The 20,795-nt window shown below is 52.7% G+C and overlaps 1 long non-coding RNA gene across 3 annotated transcripts; it reads left to right on the top strand.

The window, feature by feature from the left end:
• The first annotated feature begins 797 nt into the window (after positions 1 to 797).
• LOC143172601 (uncharacterized) lies at positions 798 to 8,815 on the top strand. 3 transcript variants are annotated; one of them, XR_012997375.1, is made up of 3 exons: positions 798 to 865; positions 5,114 to 5,222; positions 8,584 to 8,815. It is a non-coding gene; the product is annotated as an uncharacterized LOC143172601 (long non-coding RNA). The 3 variants fall into 3 exon arrangements; XR_012997373.1 differs by lacking the exon at positions 798 to 865 and adding an exon at positions 881 to 1,049; XR_012997374.1 differs by lacking the exon at positions 798 to 865 and adding an exon at positions 3,152 to 3,221.
• The last annotated feature ends 11,980 nt before the right edge of the window (positions 8,816 to 20,795 follow it).

Raw genomic sequence — 20,795 nt, forward strand, 5'->3', positions numbered from 1 at the left:
AAGCTTCTTCCTCTGCCAAGTTTACGAAATGGTACTTCATTGTGTCATACAATATGTGTGTTGAACCCCTTTGATTCCATTAATATGTTCCCTAAATGCGTTTTCAACTTAGGTCCGCTAAAGTAACGTTTTTGGACTTTTTTTCAATTCTGGGGCTGGTTCTTTGAACACTTTTGGTTCTTAGCTCGTGTCTGGGGTAAAACACAGACCCTTTGGGAACTGAAGCAAGGCTGACAAGCCGTTCAGGCACTTTTGGAAGCTGTAGGCAGGGCATCCCACCCGTTACGGAAGGTTGGCAGGTAGAAATATGTACTCGGAGAACAATCCATTTTTTTTTTCTCTTCGGGGACGGGAAGCCTGTGTAGCGAAAGGATGGGTGTCAGTCAACTCACCTGCAGGTTTCCTGATGTCTGCACTGTGCCCCCAAGGCGGTTTTAGCATCCTGCAGCGGGTGAGGTGAGGGGCGGGACGGGCATAACCAAACCTGCGCAAGGGGAGAGAGGCAACAGTGGGAGCCCGGCCTCAGCCAGTGCATCAGTTCACCAGCAGCTCCTGCAAACCTTGTCCCACGGCGCGTGCACTGAGATAACACCTGATTGCTAAGTGCCTTCCTGCTTTTATACCGTTACTTTGTTCGGCGATTTGGATTTTCGATAAAAACAGATAGAAAGTAAAAGTATTGCTGCTTTAAAACATACGATCTGGTGAAGAGGTTACGTCCTCCTGGGGAGGAGTTTTCAGGGAGGAAGGCACTGTGCAGCTCATAAATACCTCAGACCGAGGTTGCTGCTGTCCCATCTGCCTGTGAACTCGCTGGTGAAGGGCAGCGTTCCTGCTCGTCTTGAAAAAGCAGCATGGCTGATAGGTATGTGAAGGGCAAAACCAGGAATGACGGAGTAACCCTGTTCGTAGAGAAAGACAGCACTCGCTGCAAGAATGTCGAGGAGATGTTCAAGAAATATAACTTCGTGCCTGGAGGCCTGGAAGTGGTTGATATTACTGGGAAAGAGGACGTCCAGGATTACTTGCAGCAAAGAACACAGCAAAGCGTAAGTTCTCCCGGTCTTATTTCAGAATTTGCTGATCCTTTGTCCCAGCTGCCCCATAACCTGGCCAGCTGTCGCAGAGGCTGAAGCGAGGTCTCCTTCCCCGCTACCTTCTATGCCAGACCACGGGGAGAAGCCACACGCCTTTCCCATTTTTAAAAATGCTCCTTGTTTCGGTTGCTCTGCTCCGCCTGTCGCTGCAGCCGCCGCGGGGATCCGTGCTGCCGTGCTGAGGGGCGCAGCCTGCTCCCCATCGCGGGGACCGGGTGGGCGCGGAGCTTCGCCCGCTGCCGGCTGCTCCCGGGGAGCTGCGGCACCTCCCGGGACATGCTGTACCTCCTCCAAACCCCTTTGCTGGCGTAACAGGCAGAAGCAGGGAAAAAGCCTGATGTTAAGGCTTGGTTCGCGACTCCGCTGGCCAAACAAGGGCTGGTGGAGAGGCATACCTTCATGTTTCTAGGGCTGGGAGCCAAAGCTCCTTCAAAGACCTTCCTACGACGCCGCCCGAGGCAGCACAGGTTTGCGGAGGAGCAAGAACATAGAGCTGCGAGTTCGTCTGAATTTGGACGCTTGCTTTCCCCTTTGACTTTAAGCAGAAAAAGCATTTCCAAGTGCATCCTTGCAGCTGGCCGTAACGTAGATGCTGTGCTTACGAAATTTAGCGTCCCTTTCTTTTGAAGCTTGACTGAATAATTCAGGTTGTCTTAGGGAGCAACGTTTTGTGCTTGAGCTTCAGGAATTAATTTCCTCAGAAGCGCTGTCACACAGGGCAGGCGGTTCACCCTTCAGCGCTACTTCTACCTCTGCATAATGAACATGCCTTTTTTTCCCCCTCCCCAGTCCCCCTTAATGATACCAAAGTCCAACAGCCTCCATGAAGTGAAGCAGAAGGGAAACGCTGGGGATCCTCTATCCCCGCCGCCTGGGTTTCGGGGGGATTTTTCCTGCGCTGGCTGCATGTCCAGACACGTGGCTGGACTCAGCCCAGGGAAAGTCCAGACCTGTACTGTCCCGCCTGCTTGCGGGACAGCGGGACTGCCAGCTGGCCCCGACGGAAAGTGTCCCTGTGTCTGTCCCGCCCACGTGGGTGATGGCAAAGCACTGGCGCTACTGCTGCCCGTACCACCTGTAAAGTCCTCGCTTCTGGGGTCAAGCCTCTTTCCTGGCTCGTGTCTGATGCTGCCTGCTCAGTTTTAGCCTGTTAGGGGTGGCAGAGGGACCTTATTTCTTGCTTGAGTCCCTGTCCCCATCCTGAGTTTGGGAACGGGGCGGCAGCACGTGGGCACGTCTGGGTTCGCCCACCCCTCCGCGGCAGACAGCCCAGGAGGGAGGTCTTGCATGGCTGGAGGGGAGGCAGCCTTGAGCCTTTGCTGGTCCATCATGGACCCGGTCATCAGTAAGGTGCTGGAGCCCAGCCTCACACCCCGGTTGTGGCGGGCGGTTTGTATGGAGGATGTGGGCTAGATCATCAAGGCCTTTGCTCTCTGGGGGCTGTTGGACGGTTAATCGGCCTGACGCCTCTCCTGGCCCCAGCCTGGCACGGTGATCGTAGAACCGTAGAATGGTTTGGGTTGGAAGGGACCAATGCGAGGCGTCTTGCGAGGCTTCTTGGGGAGAGCATGCAACGCCCAAGCGTCCCGAAGCTCAGCCCTCGGGCTGCTAGAGCACCCCGGTACCCTTTCTCCGCACCCATCGCCAATAAACACCTTTTATGTTTCTTCCCACAGCCCCAGCCCTCTGCAGCACAGACCTTTTAGGAAAGCCTTGTCAATCCAATTATGTCTTCCCCGGCCCCTACCCGCTGCGCCGTGCCATTTCTGAGCTTTGCGATATGCTGCCGTGTGCCGGTGGCCGTCCCTGCGGACCTCAGGAAACCTCACAGCCCCACAGCTGAGCATCCACTGAGTCACAGCAGCAGTGCTGAGCAGTGCTGGGAGCTGCAAGCAGTATGCCGAAAGCAGAAGTGTTTCCCCAGCAGCGGGGGAATGAGGGAGGGAGGGAGGGAGGGAGGGAGGGAGGGAGGGAGAGGATGGCCAGCTTTGTTAGTGAAACAACGTACTGAAAGCAGAAACTGATTTCCCGGCAGCAGGGGGATTGATAGGATTAGTAGCAAGAGAAACTGGGAGCAGATTTCCAGGCTGAAGAAGGGCGGCGTGAGGCTTGCCAGCGGGAGAGGTCAGTTACTGGAAGCAGAGGGAAATGTCCCAGCGGTAGAGGCGTGGGGCGGCGGCATGACTGGCATTAGTGGGGACAAGGGGCTGCTGCTGAGGATAGGGTGACCGAAGAAGGCTTGTCTTAGCTGCTGCCGGGGTCTGGGGGATCGATGGTGATGGGAAAGCTGCGTTCCCCAAGCTGGTCGTGTGGGATGAAGAACAAACTCCTCCGTGCTCTCTTCAAAGCTCTCTTCTTTGCCGGTCCCACCAGCAATACATTACTTCCCTTGCCCATCCCAGCCGGAGGAGCGCTTCTGGTTCTTGCCTAGGCTTGTGCCTTAAGCACCCCCTTCGTGGGGACGCCACCCGTCCCGCGGCACCCGTGGCGCAGGCAGGCTCCCTGCCGCAGCCCGCTCATGCAGCAAGGTCTCCTCGGCACCAGAAAGCGCCGCAGCGTGGTCCTCCGAGCGCTGGACACGGAGCACTGCTTGTCTGCACCCCTCGGGAGGGACGGAGGCAGACGTTTGGGAGAGGACCGTGCCCAGCCATCACCCCACCCTCAGCGCAGGCAAGGGAGAACCCTGGGGGGGGGATAAGGGCTGGGAGCGAATGGAGCAGGGATGGCTCCTTTGGGACATCCACCGATAAGGGGATGTGAGGGGCCGGGAGAAGAGCTGGCTGAGATCAAGGAGTCCAGGTGAAGAGCGAAAGGGAAAGGGGGAGGAGAAACCAAAACGCTGTCGGTGGGCCAGTGTGTCCCCTGGGCTGCCATCGCCAGCCTGCCTACGGGGTAGGGTGCACATCGCATCAGTAAAGGGAGATGCTGAAGGGTACTGCTCTACGCTCGCAGGGGTCCCCAAGGAGGGCAGCGGGGAGCTCACGGGGCGGTGGGGGTCCCTCCTCAGGGTGGGGGTGTCCTCCTCCCAAAGTTAGACCGGCCCGTGGCTGCACAGGAGCAGGGGAGAGGGCTTTCGGAGCTGCCGTCTTCCAACTCGCCGCTTTTCCCCTTAGTATTTTATGCCTGTTCTCGCCCGCGTCTTTTGTCTTGAGTCCTTGAGCTATCCCCGTCTCAATAATTTCACTTCCGCCTGTGTTTTCTTTCTCTCTTCCCTGGCTTTAGCTGGGCTGCTTTTTCCCAGCTCAACAACGATTTCACTTCCCTCCGCGGAGCGCGGCACACGCGTGCCTTGAGGAGGTCTCAGAGGCTGAGGTTCAGTAATTGTTCCTCGTCTTCAGGAGAGGGGTTTTTTCTTTTTTGTTGTTTTTTTTTAATTTTGGCTCTGCACTGACTGCTGCTCGTCTTGCACCCGGGCGACCATCGTGAGATGGGGAGGAAAAGGGGCCAGCGCAGGCAGGAAAATAGCAGACGGTCAGGGCTGTGAACTCGGAGGAGGACAAAAGGCCAGAAAAGGGGTACGTGGGGAAGGGGTTGTGCCAGAGACGTAAGTTTGCTGTGCCAAGTGACTTCGACAGTAAGGGTGGCCATCAGGCGGCCGGCAGCACATCCCACCCGGCAGCTGCACGTGCCTGGGAAGCACTCGAGAGGACGGTGGGACTCCTCGGCGCTTGGAGAACCTGCCGTGGGCACACGCATGGTCCGTACGCGCCGCAGGTCTGGGCACTCGGAGCTGCTGGCTCGCTGCTCTGGGATCATGTGTTTGGAGGCTGTCCCGCGCTATCCTGGAGTGTGGTTTTATCCTCCTGCAGCCTCCATAAAATGCAGAGTATTCCCCTACCCCTTCTTTTCTAGCAGCAGATTTTCAGACAGACGGTGGGCTGGGGACAAGAAGAGGAGGATTTTGTAAGTCGCGGTCTCCGTGGTGTGAAGTCTGCTTCCCAGACAAATCCTCTCCCCGCTCTTTGCCTCCAGCGACCCGGCTCTCCTGATCAATCTGTGGCGTTGTTTTTGCCCAGGCCCCTCACGTCTTCATTGGGAAGCAGTGCATCGGAGGATTGTCCATCCTGGAGAGCTGCGAGCTCCCCAGAATGCTGCAGCGGATCGGTGCCCTGAAGTAGCTGAAGGGTAAGTCCTGGGGAGCGCTCTCTGGCCGGCGGCTGTGGGTTTTCAGTAGTAGAGACAAATTTGAGTATTTTTAATACCGAAGCATGACCTGATGGAGCGCTGTTGTGTGGCATTACGCAAGAGCAAAGTGTGAATTCATCTCTGCGATTCCCAGTTGCGGTATATGCAGTATATGCATTGTGACTTCCTTCCCGCATACTTGAAAGAAACGCCACCAACATCGCTGGCCACACAGGCTGCAGTTGCTAGCCTTTGCCTAGAATCGAGACAAAATGGTTCAGCTCGTAGGTCTGTCTTTCTGCTTTTTGTTTTTTCCACGTCAGAAGACGGAGCCTGTTGCTCTAAACCAAAGTCCCCGAAGTTTCAGCCTGACTCCTGGTGGAAGATGGGCTTTTATTATGCTGTAATTGGCTTTAAAAAAAGTCTGGGCGCTCTGCTGGGGGCCCACCGTACTTTCCTGCTCGTGGGGAGCGTGGTGGCCCTCGGCAGGACTTTCTGCGGTGCTTGCATGCAGGCATGGAGCACTGCTGCGGCAGGGAACCAGTCAGACAGAATACCTGGAGACGGGAGAAGTTTGGGCAGGTCCCATACGTGCGCGCTGTATCCTCTACACAGGGGAACGGCCTGCAGAAGACGGGCAGAGCAGGGAAGAGCTCTTCAGCATTTAGGCTGAGGTGGTTTAGGGCCCTGGGTTTGCAAGTGCACCTGAAAGGGCTTCTGGGACTAAAGGCTGGCCAATTGGAGGAGAACCAGACATCAGAGCTACCTCAGTCATTAAAGGCCTGTCTTGGGTTCACATTTCCCTAAGCCCTACCTTCAGCAAAACCTGTGCAATCCGGAGTTTGGAAAAGAGTAATCTGCAAAGTCGTTGCGGAAAAAGCTCATTGTGGAGCAATTCAGAGCACGGACGAATGGCTTAAGGTAGCCCGACACTGGACTGAGACAGATAAACATGACACTGGGTGCGTTAATTCCTGCCAGAGAGGGGAGGAGACCTTGCACCTTCCTAACCGTACGATACCCAGAAGTACCAGTGTCTCGTCACAGGTACGCTCCTTTCACGTGTGTGACAATCATTTTGCAACACGATGACCTCTAAGAGTTCAATCTGAAGTTTCTCTTCACCCTGCATTACCAGGCCACAGGAATGAGTTTCCCAGCCCCGGAGCAGAGGCCTGCCGCTCTTGGCTGGTGGAAGAAGGTCAAAGAGTGGACGCCTCGGGCACACCTTGGCACCGCCGTAGGGAACGTCACTCCAGCAGAGCAGGTGACGCCACGTCCTCTCGGACCGCGCAGCGTGCACCCGGCTCTGCAGACGTCACAGTGAGGTCACGGCAGAGTCTGGAATTTTTTCCCACGGTCTGGAATTTTAAGGCAGATTTTGCTATTGCTGGCAGTGAGGAGCAAAGACTCCCGGTAGCCCTGTCAGGAGGTACCTGCCCCTGGGAGCCTTTGCCCCACGGGCGTGCTGGTGCTGTACGGTGGTCCGTAGCTCCAGTAATCTGCCTGATGCTGGAAGAGGGCTGTACCTGTAAGATACGTGAGGGTTATAAATAAGATCAAAGCGATTACAAAACAGAAAAGAAGGTTATAGGGATAAGGAGAGGAGAATCACAGAATCGTTCGAGTCAGAGGAGACCTCCGGCGGTCTCTCGTCCAACCCCTTGCTCCCAGCAGGGTCAGCTATGGGATCAGGCCGGGTTGCTCAGGGCTTTATCCAGCCAGGTCTTGGAACACCTTCAAGGGCAGAGTCCGCGCCACCTCTCCGGGAATGTTTTGCTCTCCAAACGGGCAAAACTTCTTTCCTCACACGTCTGCTGTCTCTCGCCCTCCCACCACCCTGCAGGAGCCCTCCCGCGAAGGCAGCCCAGCGTGCTGGTGGCCCTCCTTGCTGCCAGGGCGCGCTGCTGGCTGGCATTCACCTCCCTGGCTGCCGAGACCCCCGCCCCCGGCCACTCCGTGCAGAGCTGCTCTCCAGCCAGCCAGCCCCAGCCTGTACCACCCAACGGGGCTGTTCCTGCCGGGCAGAACTCAACTCTAGCTGAACTTCACGCGGTTCCTGCCCACCCGTTCCTCCACCCTACCTCGGTCCTGGGCAATGTTTCCAAATTCCTCCTGTGCGGCCTGTCCCTGCTCCTGCCTCCTGGGTGCTGCCCTTCTGCCTTAGAGCCCCGCTGTGCATCCCTCCCTCAGCCACGATGCTCTCCTGATAACGTCCGCTTGTTTTCTGGAGTGGCAGGTTTTGGACAGACCGCTTTTGGAGGAGGAGGTTAGAGGACAGGACAGAGCAGCCTGAACTCCACGTCTGTGGTAACAGATGGGAAAGGCACAGAAGAAACGGAGCAACAGCCTAAGCGAGCAGAGCAGCAGCAGTAGCAGCTGACCAGCAGGACGAGGCAGACGCTGCAGCGGACCATCTCCGGTCCTCACCGCACCGAAGGGCAGGAGCAGGGAACGGAGGCGAGGAGAGAGTCGTGTCTTTTAGGAAGTCTCAAATACTTGGCTTTTTGCAGAACAGGAGGAAGAGGCCTTAGGGCAGCCAGCCCCGCGGAAAGGAGGCAGACGGAGGGTCCTCCTCCAGCAAGTCGCTTAGGGACACTCGGATGTTCGTGGCGTGTGCCATCGCTGCGTTTGTGTGGGGCGTGAGTGGGAACGGGCCGTGAGTGGGCTTTTAGGGACATCGCGAAGGAAAACCCCCGCCCTCAGAGTGACAGCCAAGATACATGTACAGGTGTGGGCTGCGTCAATCCCAGGGCAAGCAGAGGACGCCTTGCCGCTCCCTCTACAGCGTACCGAGGCAGACAGCAGAGCCTGGGGTCCGTTGCTCTTGCTCGTCAAGCATCCCTTCAACAACCCGTTGTAGCGCGTAGAATTTTTTTTAAACTTATATCCCACTTCTTCAGGAGCTAAGATGCAGCGAGCTGTGCCAACGGACACGGGTGTGTTCGTGGGTGTGAGCGTGCACAATTCAACTACTGCGTGTGCTACACAACAAGGAGCTTGGAAGCGTGACAGGAGCCGGAGTCAAACGCGCAAGCGCTCACGTGGCTGAATGCTTGACTTTACGGCGTCGGAGGTCCTTGTTTTCCTTACCGAATGAAACTGACTGGTTTGGTAAGACCGTTTTTAGCAAAGATGGCTGGACTTAGGCGTATTATATGCAGTGTCTGCGTACATGCACAAAAAATGCGTGCGTATATACAGGCACACAGGTATATCTGTATATAAGCGAAATACGCAAGTATGTATACCCACGTAAAAGCACTATTTAAGAGGCCTCCAGAGACTGCTCTGTCATGGTATGGTGTTAACCGAGTAGTTCCTAACAGCAGCGATCTCTACCCTTTATGTCTGCTTTCAGGAGAAAGATGACCAGGAGCTATGACCTCCTCAGTCTGAGATACGCGCTTCTTGGAGCAAATCCCTTGCGACTTCCTTCTGCGGGATCAAATGCACCTTTTTGGCAAATGCAGCTTCTTTTCCTTTCGTTGATCAGCGCTTCGATACGTTGACATCTCTTCATCCTTTCCGTAGCTCTGCAAAGAAGTCCAGAACATGCTCTGACTCAGCCCAATAAAATACGCTTGCTCTAAGTGGCTGCGTTCACCCTTGCGGTTTCTTCTCTACAGACCCGTTCATGCACTCGTCCTAAACGCCTCTCTCCTCTCCACAACCTTTTCCCCACCTGTCTCTCCCAAGTGACCTTCTGGAAGGTCTCGATGTTTTCCACGTCCCGTAAAAAATGTCGTTACAATGGTCTGCGCTGGAGGTACGCGCAGACTACTGTGATGTTGGCATCCTGCAACGCAGTCCTGCAAATAGCCACTGCAGCCTGTGCTCGCATCGCCTGCCCTGATGACCCGTCATCTTTTGGCTGACGTCTCATGGCACAGGGTCATGGCGACTTGTCTGAGCAGCACGTTTTTGGTAAGGGTTTCGTTACAACACAGCTGCTGGCAGGAAGAGAGACAGGGTTTCATTTTTTCCTGTAATCGTTCCGAACGAAGAGCTGCTTGGGGCAGAACACGCCTGGGGCCGCGCAGCCAGTCGAGGAGGTTGCTAACTGCAGAACGCCCCGCTGAGACAGCACGGGCCAGACTCAGACCTGAAGTAAACAGCGCGGTGTCGGGAGATGGTTTTATGGGAAACGCGCAGCGCGGCTGCTGCCAAGTCAAACTGGGTGGGGAGTGGCTTTAAATACTTGGCATTACAATAGCACGATCGCAAAAAAAGAAGTTTAAAGGCTGTTTCAACTTGATGATGAGGCAGAAAACCCAAAGTATAAAGCCCTTCTGAATTCTTCCCACCTCTATTTCTCTCATCCTTTTTTCTTTTCCCCTCTTTTTTTTGTAAACAAAAAAATTAAAGGCTTGGTTTCCGTTGGGGGTTTTTTTTTGAAAGTTCAGTTAAAGTCCGTGGAATGGAAGTTGTTGTTTTTTTAAAGCCTGGAGCTTATTTGATTTCTGATAAGCAGTTTAACCTTTAGGATTTGCTGAGCAGGCAAAGCCTAGCGGGAAGAACCCAGCCCAGCTTTGGGGCTACCGTGTCAGCACGGCCCCTTGACGACTCATCCTTGACAAAGCCTCCCCTTGGGCACGGTCCCTCTCTCCCCGGGTAAAGCTGGGGTGAGGCAGCACGAGCCTGCCCCCACCGCCGCCAGCTCGGCAAGCAGCCGTGCAACCTCTTCCCGCTGTCAAACTCCCCGGTGACGCCAGCTGGGGTTGCCGGGCCTCCTTCCCCTCACCAGGAGTGAAAGAGAAGAAATCACAGGCTTTCTCCGTGCTTGGAAATGGATGGGAAAGCCAAAAGCTTCATTCTCGGCACGTTGAAAGTCCTTTACCTCGTGGCAGAATAGCAGTCTCGTATTTCAGCGAGTCCCGGATAACTCGAGCTGACTCGTGCAAATTTCTGCAGATTCATGTTTTTTCAGCATATCTTAACCCTCTCCCAGGCAAAGGGCAGTCTTCAAATATGAGAAGTTCAATGCAGACCTTTCCTAGATTGCATGACAGACTTTTTGGAAGCTGTTCTCAAGCAGAACTCGCTGCTTCCAGTCCTTTCATGCAGCTAGAATTGCCGCTGGATGAAAAGTTCAAAATCTGATAGCAGATTTTCAACACATTGCCATGCAGAAACAATCTCAGGTGAGGCTGCTGTAGGAATTTCCTCATGCGTGGGCACACCGTGCACGTCTGGAGGTACGTCAGAACTGCTGCTGGAGGGTGTGTTTTACAGAATTTCGGAGGGGGGTTATACTGGGGCAGTTTTGCCAAAGTTAGATTCCGTGCCATAAATTGAATACTCTGGCATTGGAGGGTCTCGGCATTGGAGGGTCTCGGTGAAGAGCTGGAGTATTTGGCCTCCAACAGCACCTGCTACGTGACCCTTTCCCAAGGAGAGGAAAGAGCTTATCCCTGCAGCCATGTAACTGCATGCGCATGGCAAGCTGCACTGTGACAGCAAAGCAGAAATAGCTAAACACGGACGTTAGGTCTATAATTCTTAGTCTCGTGCAGTACTGCAATTTTACATCCTATAAAGCCTTAATGCTTCTTGGTTGTGTGATACAGTTTGGATTTACAGTAAAAGACACTGCTGGTGCACAGCTCCTCCGGTGCTTGTCCTTGTTCGCAGCCTGGGAATCGCAGGGTTCAGCTTGGAGATGCTTCTGGTTTTCACCAGTTTTACAGTTAAGTAATAAGTTAGCATTGATAAGGCTTAGAGTAGAAGCTGAGGTTTCTTGGGGATCTGGAGCGAGAGGTTTATTTGGGTGCATGACAAACACACAAGGAGTCGCATTAAACTGTAATTGTCAAAATATCTGTTATTTTTTTCCTGGAAATCCAGACAGTTTCTAAATCATTTGCTACAGATGAGGCAACCAGGATATTAATCAGAATTCCTAATAGCCAGGGGGAAACAAATGGTGGTGAATATGGCCAATGATCATTTTTATCTTGATACACCACACCGGCAGGTATCTGGTGCTTTAATGAGTCTGTTGGAAACCTCACCTACCACTCAAACCAGTGACTCACTGGGAAAACAGCCATCAATGAGCGGAACAGAAGAGGGATCCCAACTTCCAGAAGCCATACAGTAATTTAGAAAGAGGTGCAGCAATGTACCTCAACCTGTCGGGTAAACCTAAATGTAGATCTGCACTTGCCACGGGTTTCGTCTTCTTTCCAGCAAGGTCAAAAATAGATTCTATTAGTTTGCTAGATCTTAAAATTCATTATATGATACGGATTTTGTGCACTGAGACTGTTGTGGTTCAACCTGGCAGGCAGCTAAACACCACACAGCCATTCACTCATTTCCCCCCCCATCAGTGGGACAGGGAAGAGAATCGGGAAAAAAAAGTAAAATTCGTGGGTTGAGATAAAGACAGTTTAATAGGACAGAAAAGGAAGGGGAAAAAAAAAAAATAATATAATGATAAAAGAATATTCAAAACAAGTGATGCACAATGCAATTGCTCACCGCCCACCGACCGATGCCCAGCCAGTCCCCGAACAGCGGTCACCCCTCCCCAGGCTAACTCCCCCCAGTTTATATACTGAGCATGACGTCACATGGTATGGAATATCCCCTTGGCCAGTTTGGGTCAGCTGTCCTGGCTGTGCCCCCTCCCAGCTTCTCACTGGCAGGGCATGAAAAGCTGGAAATTCCTTGACTAGTGTAAATGCTGCTCAGCAACAACTTGAACATCGGTGCATTATCAACGTTCTTCTCACCCTAAATCCAAAACACAGCACTGTACCAGCTACAAGGAAGGAAATTAACTCTATCCCTGCCGAAACCAGGACAGTATCCACCCTTTATTCTATACCATCTACATCATGCCCAGGTCCCCACACTTTCCAATACACCCCAATTTTCCTGTCCTTTGATATATACACACAGATATCATTCCCTTAGTCTATGGGCCATCCCTATAAAATGTCCATTGAGTTCATTTAGTCCATGACTTTGGGCTCCATCTGTCACAACAGCCCCTCAGGGCAGGAGAGATGGTGTGTGGTGTTGCACTGTTGCATGCTGAAGCCAGTTCTGGTCCCATCACCACTGCACTTGTCCGGTTCTATCATCCCTGCACTTTGCTCAGTTTCATCAAAGTTCATTCTTCATTAATCCAGGTGATTCCTACTGCAGTACTATTGATATGGCATATAGCCACCATAGAAGTGATGATACATAGTATTATATAGAAATTAACATCATACAGTTCAAATCATTGGCTATTCTCACCCAAAATCAAATCCCCTTGAGGTACACATCGGACTTCCCCATCCTCCTGCGTCACCCACCAAGTGCACCCAGCTCCTTGAGCAAAAGCAGTCCCACAGATGGGTTTGCCTTTGCCCGACGCAGAAATAACCCAGACTGTCTTTCCCAGCATATATTTTATGTGCACTACAGGGACTTTATTCCCATCTACAGTACGTAAAAGTTTTGACTGGGTGGGGCCTGCTTGATTGGCAGATCCCCTCGTGTTGACTAACCAGGTGGCCTTTGCTAAATGCGTATCCCAATGTTTGAATGTCCCACCACCCATTGCTCTCAGTGTAGTCTTTAACAGTCCATTGTATCGTTCAGTTTTCCCAGAGGCTGGTGCATGATAGGGGATGTGATACACCCACTCCATGCCGTGCTCTTTGGCCCAGGTGTCTGTGAGGTTGTTTCGGAAATGAGTCCCGTTGTCTGACTCAATTCTTTCTGGGGTGCCATGTCGCCACAGGACTTGCTTTTCAAGGCCCAGGATAGTGTTCCGGGCGGTGGCATGGGGCACGGGATGTGTTTCCAGCCATCCGGTGGTTGCCTCCACCACTGTAAGCACGTGGCGCTTGCCTTGGCGGGTTTGTGGGAGTGTGATATAATCGATCTGCCAGGCCTCCCCATATTTATATTTCAGCCATCGTCCTCCATACCAGAGAGGCTTTAACCGCTTGGCTTCCTTGATTGCAGCACATGTTTCACATTCATGGATAACCTGCGCAATAGTGTCCATGGTCAAGTCCACCCCTCAATCATGAGCCCATCTGTATGTTGCATCTCTTCCTTGGTGGCCTGAGGTGTCATGGGCCCACCGAGCTATAAATAATTCACCCTTATGTTGCCAGTCCAGATCCACCTAAGCCACTTCAATCTTAGCAGCCTGACCCACCTGCTGGTTGTTTTGAAGTTCTTCAGTGGCCCAACTCTTGGGTACGTGAGCATCTACGTGACAGACTTTTACAACCAGGTTCTCCACCTGGGCAGCAATATCTTGCCACAATGCGGCAGCCCAGATGGGTTTGCCTCTGTGCTGCCAGTTGCTCTGCTTCCATTGCTGCAACCACCCCCACAGGGCATTTGCCACCACCCATGAGTCAGTATAGAGACCGTGCACTGGCCACTTTTCTCAGTCAGTAATGTCTAAAGCCAGCTGGATGGCCTTTACTGCTGCAAATTGGCTCGATTCACCTTCTCCTTCAGCAGTTCCTACAACTTGTCGCATAGGACTCCATACAGCAGCTTTCCACCTCCGATGCTTTCCCACAAGGCGACAGGACCCATCAGTGAACAGGGCATATTGCTTCTCATTTTCTGGTATATACATTGGGGCCTCCTCAGCACTCATTACCTCCTCCTCTGGTGATATTCCAAAATCTTTGCCTTCTGGCAAGTCCATGATCACTTCCAGGATCCCTGGGCGACTGGGGCTTCCTATTCGAGCCCGTTGTGTGATCAGTGCGACCCACTTACTCCACGTAGCATCAGTTGCATGATGGGTACAGGGGATCCTCCCTCTGAACATCCAGCCCAGCACCGGCAGTCGGGGTGCCAGGAGGAGCTGTGCTTCAGTGCCGATCACTTCCGAAGCAGCTCAAACCCCTTCATATGCGGCCAATCTCTCTTCTTCAGTTGGAGTATAGCGGGCCTCGGATCCTCTGTATCCCCAACTCCAAAACCCTAGGGGTCGACCTCGAGTCTCCCCTGGTGCTTTCTGCCAGAGGCTCCAGGGAGGGCCGTTCTCCCCCGCTGCGGTGTAGAGCACATTTTTTACAGCTTGTCCTGCCCAGACTGGCCCAAGGGCTACTGCATGAACTATCTCCTCTTTAATTTGTTCAAAAGCTTGTCGTTGCTCAAGGCCCCATTTGAAATCGTTCTTCTTTCGGGTCACTTGATAGAGAGGGCTTACGATCAGACTGTAATTTGGAATATGCATTCTCCAAAAACCCACGACGCCTAAGCAAGCTTGTATTTCCTTTTTGCTAGTTGGTGGAGACATGGCTGTTATTTTGTTGATCACATCCATTGGGATTTGACAGCGTCCATTTTGCCATTTTGTTCCTAAAAACTGGATCTCCTGTGTAGGTCTCTTGACGTTACTTTGTTTTATGGCAAAACCGGCTTTCAGAAGGTTTTGGACTATTTTATTCCTTTTTCAAAAACTTCTCCTGCTGTGTTGCCCCACACAATGATGTCATCAATGTATTGCAGGTGTTCCAGAGCTTTTCACCCTGCTCCAGTGCAGTCTGGATCAGTCCATGGCAAGTGGTGGGGCTGTGTTTCCACCCCTGGGGCAGTTGGTTCCAGGTGTACTGGACGTCCCTCCAAGTGAAAGCAAACTGTGGCCTGCACTCCGCTGCCAAAGGGATTGAGAAAAACGCATTAGCAATATCAATTGTGGCATACCACTTGGCTGCCTTTGACTCCAGTTCGTATTGAAGTTCTAGCATGTCTGGCACAGCAGCACTCAGTGGTGGCATGACTTTGTTCAGACCACGATAGTCTACTGTCAGTCTCCACTCTCCATTAGACTTTTGTACTGGCCATATGGGACTGTTAGAGGATGAGCGAGTCTTGCTGATCACTCCTTGGCTCTCCAGTCGATGAATCAGCTCATGGATGGGAATCAAGGAGTCTCGGTTGGTGCGATATTGCCACCGGTCCACTGTTGTGGTAGCGATTGGCACCTGTTGGTCTTTGACCTTCAGCAACCCCACAACAGAGGGGTCCTCTGAGAGACCAGGCAAGGTAGACAGCAGTTTAATTTCCCCCATCTCCAAGGCAGCTATACCAAAAGCCCACCTGTACCCTTTTGGGTCCTTGAAATACCCTCTCCTGAGGTAGTCTATGCCAAGGATGCACGGAGCATCTGGGCCAGTCACAATGGGGTGCTTCTGCCACCCATTCCCAGTTAGACTTACTTCAGCTTCCCATACAGTTAGCTTTTGGGATAGCCCCATCACCCCAGAAATACAGATGGGTTCTGTCCCTTTATAGCTTGATGGCATTAGGGTACACTGTGCACTGGTGTCCACTAGAGCCTTATACTCCTGTGGGTCTGATGTGCCAGGCCATCGAATCCACACAGTCCAGTAAACCCGGTTGTCCCTTTCCTCCCCCTGGCTGGAGGCAGGGCCCCTCTAGTCCTGGTCATGGTATTCACTACTCACTTCTTGTAAATGTGACTCAAAAGTCCCTTTATTAAGATTGAAAGTAAGATCAGCCCTTCTGCTCTGCCTGGGGAACTGCTCACTGGAAACTGGAGCAGCAATTTTCCTGGAAGAATCATAGAATCATAGAATCATTAAGGTTGGAAAAGACCTCTAAGATCATCGAGTCCAACCATCAACCCAACACCAACTGCCCACTAAACCGTGTCCCTAAGCGCCTCATCTACACGTCGTTTAAACACCTCCAGGGATGGGGACTCAACCACTTTCCTGGGCAGCCTGTTCCAATGTTTAACCACTCCTTCAGTAAAGAAATCTTTCCTCACATCCAATTTAAACCTCCCCTGGTGCAACTTGAGGCCATTTCCTCTCGTCCTATCGCTTGTTACTTGGGAGAAGAGACTGACACCCACCTCGCTACAACCTCCTTTCAGGGAGTTGTAGAGAGCGATGAGGTCTCCCCTCAGCCTCCTTTTCTCCAGGCTAAACAACCCCAGTTCCCTCAGCCGCTCCTCATCAGACTTGTTCTCCAGACCCCTCACCAGCCTCGTTGCCCTTCTCTGGACACGCTCCAGCACCTCGACGTCCTTCTTGTAGTGAGGGGCCCAAAACCGAACACAGTATTCGAGGTGCGGCCTCACCAGGGCCGAGTACAGGGGCACGATCACTTCCCTACTCCTGCTGGCCACACCATTTCTGGTACAGACCAGGATGCCATTGGCCTTCTTGGCCGCCTGGGCACACTGCCGGCTCATGTTCAGCCGGCTGTCGACCAGCACCCCCAGGTCCTTTTCCGACAGGCAGCTTTCCAGCCACTCTTCCCCAAGCCTGTAGCGCTGCATGGGGTTGTTGTGGCCGAAGTGCAGGACCCGGCACTTGGCCTTGTTGAATCTCACACACTTGGCCTGGGCCCATGGATCCAGCCTGTCCAGGTCCCTCTGCAGAGCCTTCCTACCCTCGAGCAGATCAACACTCCCGCCCAACTTGGTGTCGTCTGCAAACTGACTGAGGGTGCACTCAATCCCCTCATCCAGATCATCGATAAAGATATTGAACAAGACCGGCCCCAAAACTGAGCCCTGGGGAACACCGCTCGTGACCGGCCGCCAACTGGATGTAACTCCATTCACCACAACTCTCTGGGCCCGGCCGTCCAGCCAGTTTTTGACCCAGCGCAGAGTCCACCTGTCTAAGCCGTGAGCCGCCAGCTTCTCTAGGAGAATGCTGTGGGAGACAGTGTCAAAGGCCTTGCTGAAGTCCAGGTAGACCACATCCACAGCCTTTCCCTCATCCACTAGGCGGGTCACCTGGTCATAGAAGGAGATCAGGTTGGTCAAGCAGGACCTGCCTCTCATGAACCCGTGCTGGCTGGGCCTGATCCCCTGGTTGTCCTGCACATGCCTTGTGAGCGCCCTCAAGATGAACCGCTCCATCATCTTCCCCGGCACCGAGGTCAGGCTGACAGGCCTGTAGTTCCCCGGATCCTCCTTCCGGCCCTTCTTGTAGATGGGCGTCACATTGGCAAGCCTCCAGTCGCCCGGGACCTCCCCCGTTAACCAGGACTGCTGATAAATGATGGAGAGCGGCTTGGCGAGCACCTCTGCCAGCTCCCTCAGCACTCTTGGGTGGATCCCATCCAGCCCCACAGACTTGTGAGTGTCCAGGTGGCGTAGCAGGTCATTGACTGCTTCCTCTTGGATTATGGGGGGTTCATCCTGCTCGCCGTCCCTGTCTTCCAGCTCAGGGGGCTGAATACCCTGAGGATAACTGGACTGTTAAAGGCTGAGGCAAAGAAGGCATTAAGTACTGCAGCCTCTTCCTCATCCTCGGTGACAATGTTCCCCCCCGCATCCAATAAAGGATGGAGATTCTCCTTGGCTCTCTTCTTGTCATTAATATATTTGTAAAAACTTTTTTTGTTTTCTTTAACGACAGCGGCCAGATTGCGTTCTAGCTGGGCTTTTGCCTTTCTCATTTCCTCTCTGCACGACCTAACGAGATCCCTGTACTCTTCTTGAGTCTCCTGCCCCTTCTGCCACAAGCGGTAAACTCTCCTTTTTTTCCTGAGTCCCAGCAAGAGCTCCCCGTTCAGCCAGGCCGGTCGTCTTCCCCCCCGTTCTTCTTACGGCACATGGGGACAGCCTGCTCCTGCGCCTTTAAGACTTCCTTCTTGAAGATCGTCCAGCCTTCCTGGACCCCTTTGCCCTTCAGGACTGTCTCCCACGGGACTCTCTCAACCAGCGTCCTGAACAGGCCAAAGTCCGCCCTCCGGAAGTCCATGGTTGTGGTTTTGCTGCCCCCCCTCCTTACTTCACCAAGAAGCGAGAATTCTATCATTTCATGGTCGCTAAGCCCAAGACGGCCTCCAACCACCACATCTCCCACCAGTCCTTCTCTGTTTGTAAACAGCAGGTCGAGCGAGGCACCTCCCCTGGTAGGCTCACTCACCAGCTGTGTCAGGAAGTTGTCTTCCACACACTCCAGGAACCTCCTAGACTGCTTCCTCTCTGCCGCGTTGTATTTCCAGCAGATGTCCGGGAAGTTGAAGTCCCCCACGAGAACAAGGGCTAGTGATTGAGAGACTTCTGCCAGCCGCTTATAGAACGCTTCATCCGCCCCTTCATCCTGGTTGGGTGGTCTATAACAGACTCCCAGCAGGATATCTGCCTCGTTGGCCTTCCCCCTCATCCTTACCCATAGACACTCAACTGTACCATCATCACAATCGTTGAGCTCTATACAATCAAAACACTCCCTAACATACAGGGCCACCCCACCGCCTCTCCTTCCTCGCCTGTCCCTTCTGAAGAGTCTATAGCCATCCATTGCAGCACTCCAGTCATGAGAGTCACCCCACCATGTTTCTGTGATGGCGACTAAGTCATATCTCTCCCGCTGCACAATGGCTTCCAGCTCCTCCTGCTTGCCGCCCATGCTGCGTGCATTGGTGTAGATGCACTTGAGCTGGGCTATCGATTTCGCCCCCGGCATCGGCACGCCACCCCTAGGCTCATCTCTAGTGAGCCTGGTTTTATCCCCTTCCCCCTTCGAACCTAGTTTAAAGCCCTCTCAATTAGCCCCACCAGTTCATATTCCTATTTAACAACTTTTGGTTTAGTTTGTAGGCAAAACTAACATAAGAAAGATGTAGAGAAGGAAAGCTGGATGGTGATTTTTGAAAGAAATTCTTAAAATTGTGAGAAGTTCGCAGTCAACACACAGAGCTGAAACACTGCTTTAAATGATAAATATACATAAAGTCACCCACAGGAGACTATCATGATATGAACTGTAGAGGTGTGGATAATCGTATGTTCACCATACTGAAGGGACATGTTCAAACATGCAGTTTTTGGAACTTTACAAAGTTAATTACAGTTAATCCTGTTGCAGGGCAAGGGTGGCTGTATGGAGATCACAGAGGGATTTTTTTTGCCTTTAACCTTCAGGATTCTCCACTCATAGCATTAATGTCCCGTGGCACAAAGGCCAGGCTGCAACTAGCAGGGCACACTGGACTCCCCCTCAGAAACCATGGCTGCTGGGCAAATTAAGCACCATATTCACCTAACATCTGTGTTTAGCTATTTCTGCTTTGCTGTCACAGTGCAGCTTGCCATGCGCATGCAGTTACATGGCTGCAGGGATAAGCTCTTTCCTCTCCTTGGGAAAGGGTCACGTAGCAGGTGCTGTTGGAGGCCAAATACTCCAGCTCTTCACCGAGACCCTCCAATGCCGAGACCCTCCAATGCCAGAGTATTCAATTTATGGCACGGAATCTAACTTTGGCAAAACTGCCCCAGTATAACCCCCCTCCGAAATTCTGTAAAACACACCCTCCAGCAGCAGTTCTGACGTACCTCCAGACGTGCACGGTGTGCCCACGCATGAGGAAATTCCTACAGCAGCCTCACCTGAGATTGTTTCTGCATGGCAATGTGTTGAAAATCTGCTATCAGATTTTGAACTTTTCATCCAGCGGCAATTCTAGCTGCATGAAAGGACTGGAAGCAGCGAGTTCTGCTTGAGAACAGCTTCCAAAAAGTCTGTCATGCAATCTAGGAAAGGTCTGCATTGAACTTCTCATATTTGAAGACTGCCCTTTGCCTGGGAGAGGGTTAAGATATGCTGAAAAAACATGAATCTGCAGAAATTTGCACGAGTCAGCTCGAGTTATCCGGGACTCGCTGAAATACGAGACTGCTATTCTGCCACGAGGTAAAGGACTTTCAACGTGCCGAGAATGAAGCTTTTGGCTTTCCCATCCATTTCCAAGCACGGAGAAAGCCTGTGATTTCTTCTCTTTCACTCCTGGTGAGGGGAAGGAGGCCCGGCAACCCCAGCTGGCGTCACCGGGGAGTTTGACAGCGGGAAGAGGTTGCACGGCTGCTTGCCGAGCTGGCGGCGGTGGGGGCAGGCTCGTGCTGCCTCACCCCAGCTTTACCCGGGGAGAGAGGGACCGTGCCCAAGGGGAGGCTTTGTCAAGGATGAGTCGTCAAGGGGCCGTGCTGACACGGTAGCCCCAAAGCTGGGCTGGGTTCTTCCCGCTAGGCTTTGCCTGCTCAGCAAATCCTAAAGGTTAAACTGCTTATCAGAAATCAAATAAGCTCCAGGCTTTAAAAAAACAACAACTTCCATTCCACGGACTTTAACTGAACTTTCAAAAAAAAACCCCCAACGGAAACCAAGCCTTTAATTTTTTTGTTTACAAAAAAAAGAGGGGAAAAGAAAAAAGGATGAGAGAAATAGAGGTGGGAAGAATTCAGAAGGGCTTTATACTTTGGGTTTTCTGCCTCATCATCAAGTTGAAACAGCCTTTAAACTTCTTTTTTTGCGATCGTGCTATTGTAATGCCAAGTATTTAAAGCCACTCCCCACCCAGTTTGACTTGGCAGCAGCCGCGCTGCGCGTTTCCCATAAAACCATCTCCCGACACCGCGCTGTTTACTTCAGGTCTGAGTCTGGCCCGTGCTGTCTCAGCGGGGCGTTCTGCAGTTAGCAACCTCCTCGACTGGCTGCGCGGCCCCAGGCGTGTTCTGCCCCAAGCAGCTCTTCGTTCGGAACGATTACAGGAAAAAATGAAACCCTGTCTCTCTTCCTGCCAGCAGCTGTGTTGTAACGAAAC

Source organism: Aptenodytes patagonicus, chromosome Z, assembly GCF_965638725.1.
Source record: "Aptenodytes patagonicus chromosome Z, bAptPat1.pri.cur, whole genome shotgun sequence".
NCBI lineage: Eukaryota > Metazoa > Chordata > Aves > Sphenisciformes > Spheniscidae > Aptenodytes > Aptenodytes patagonicus.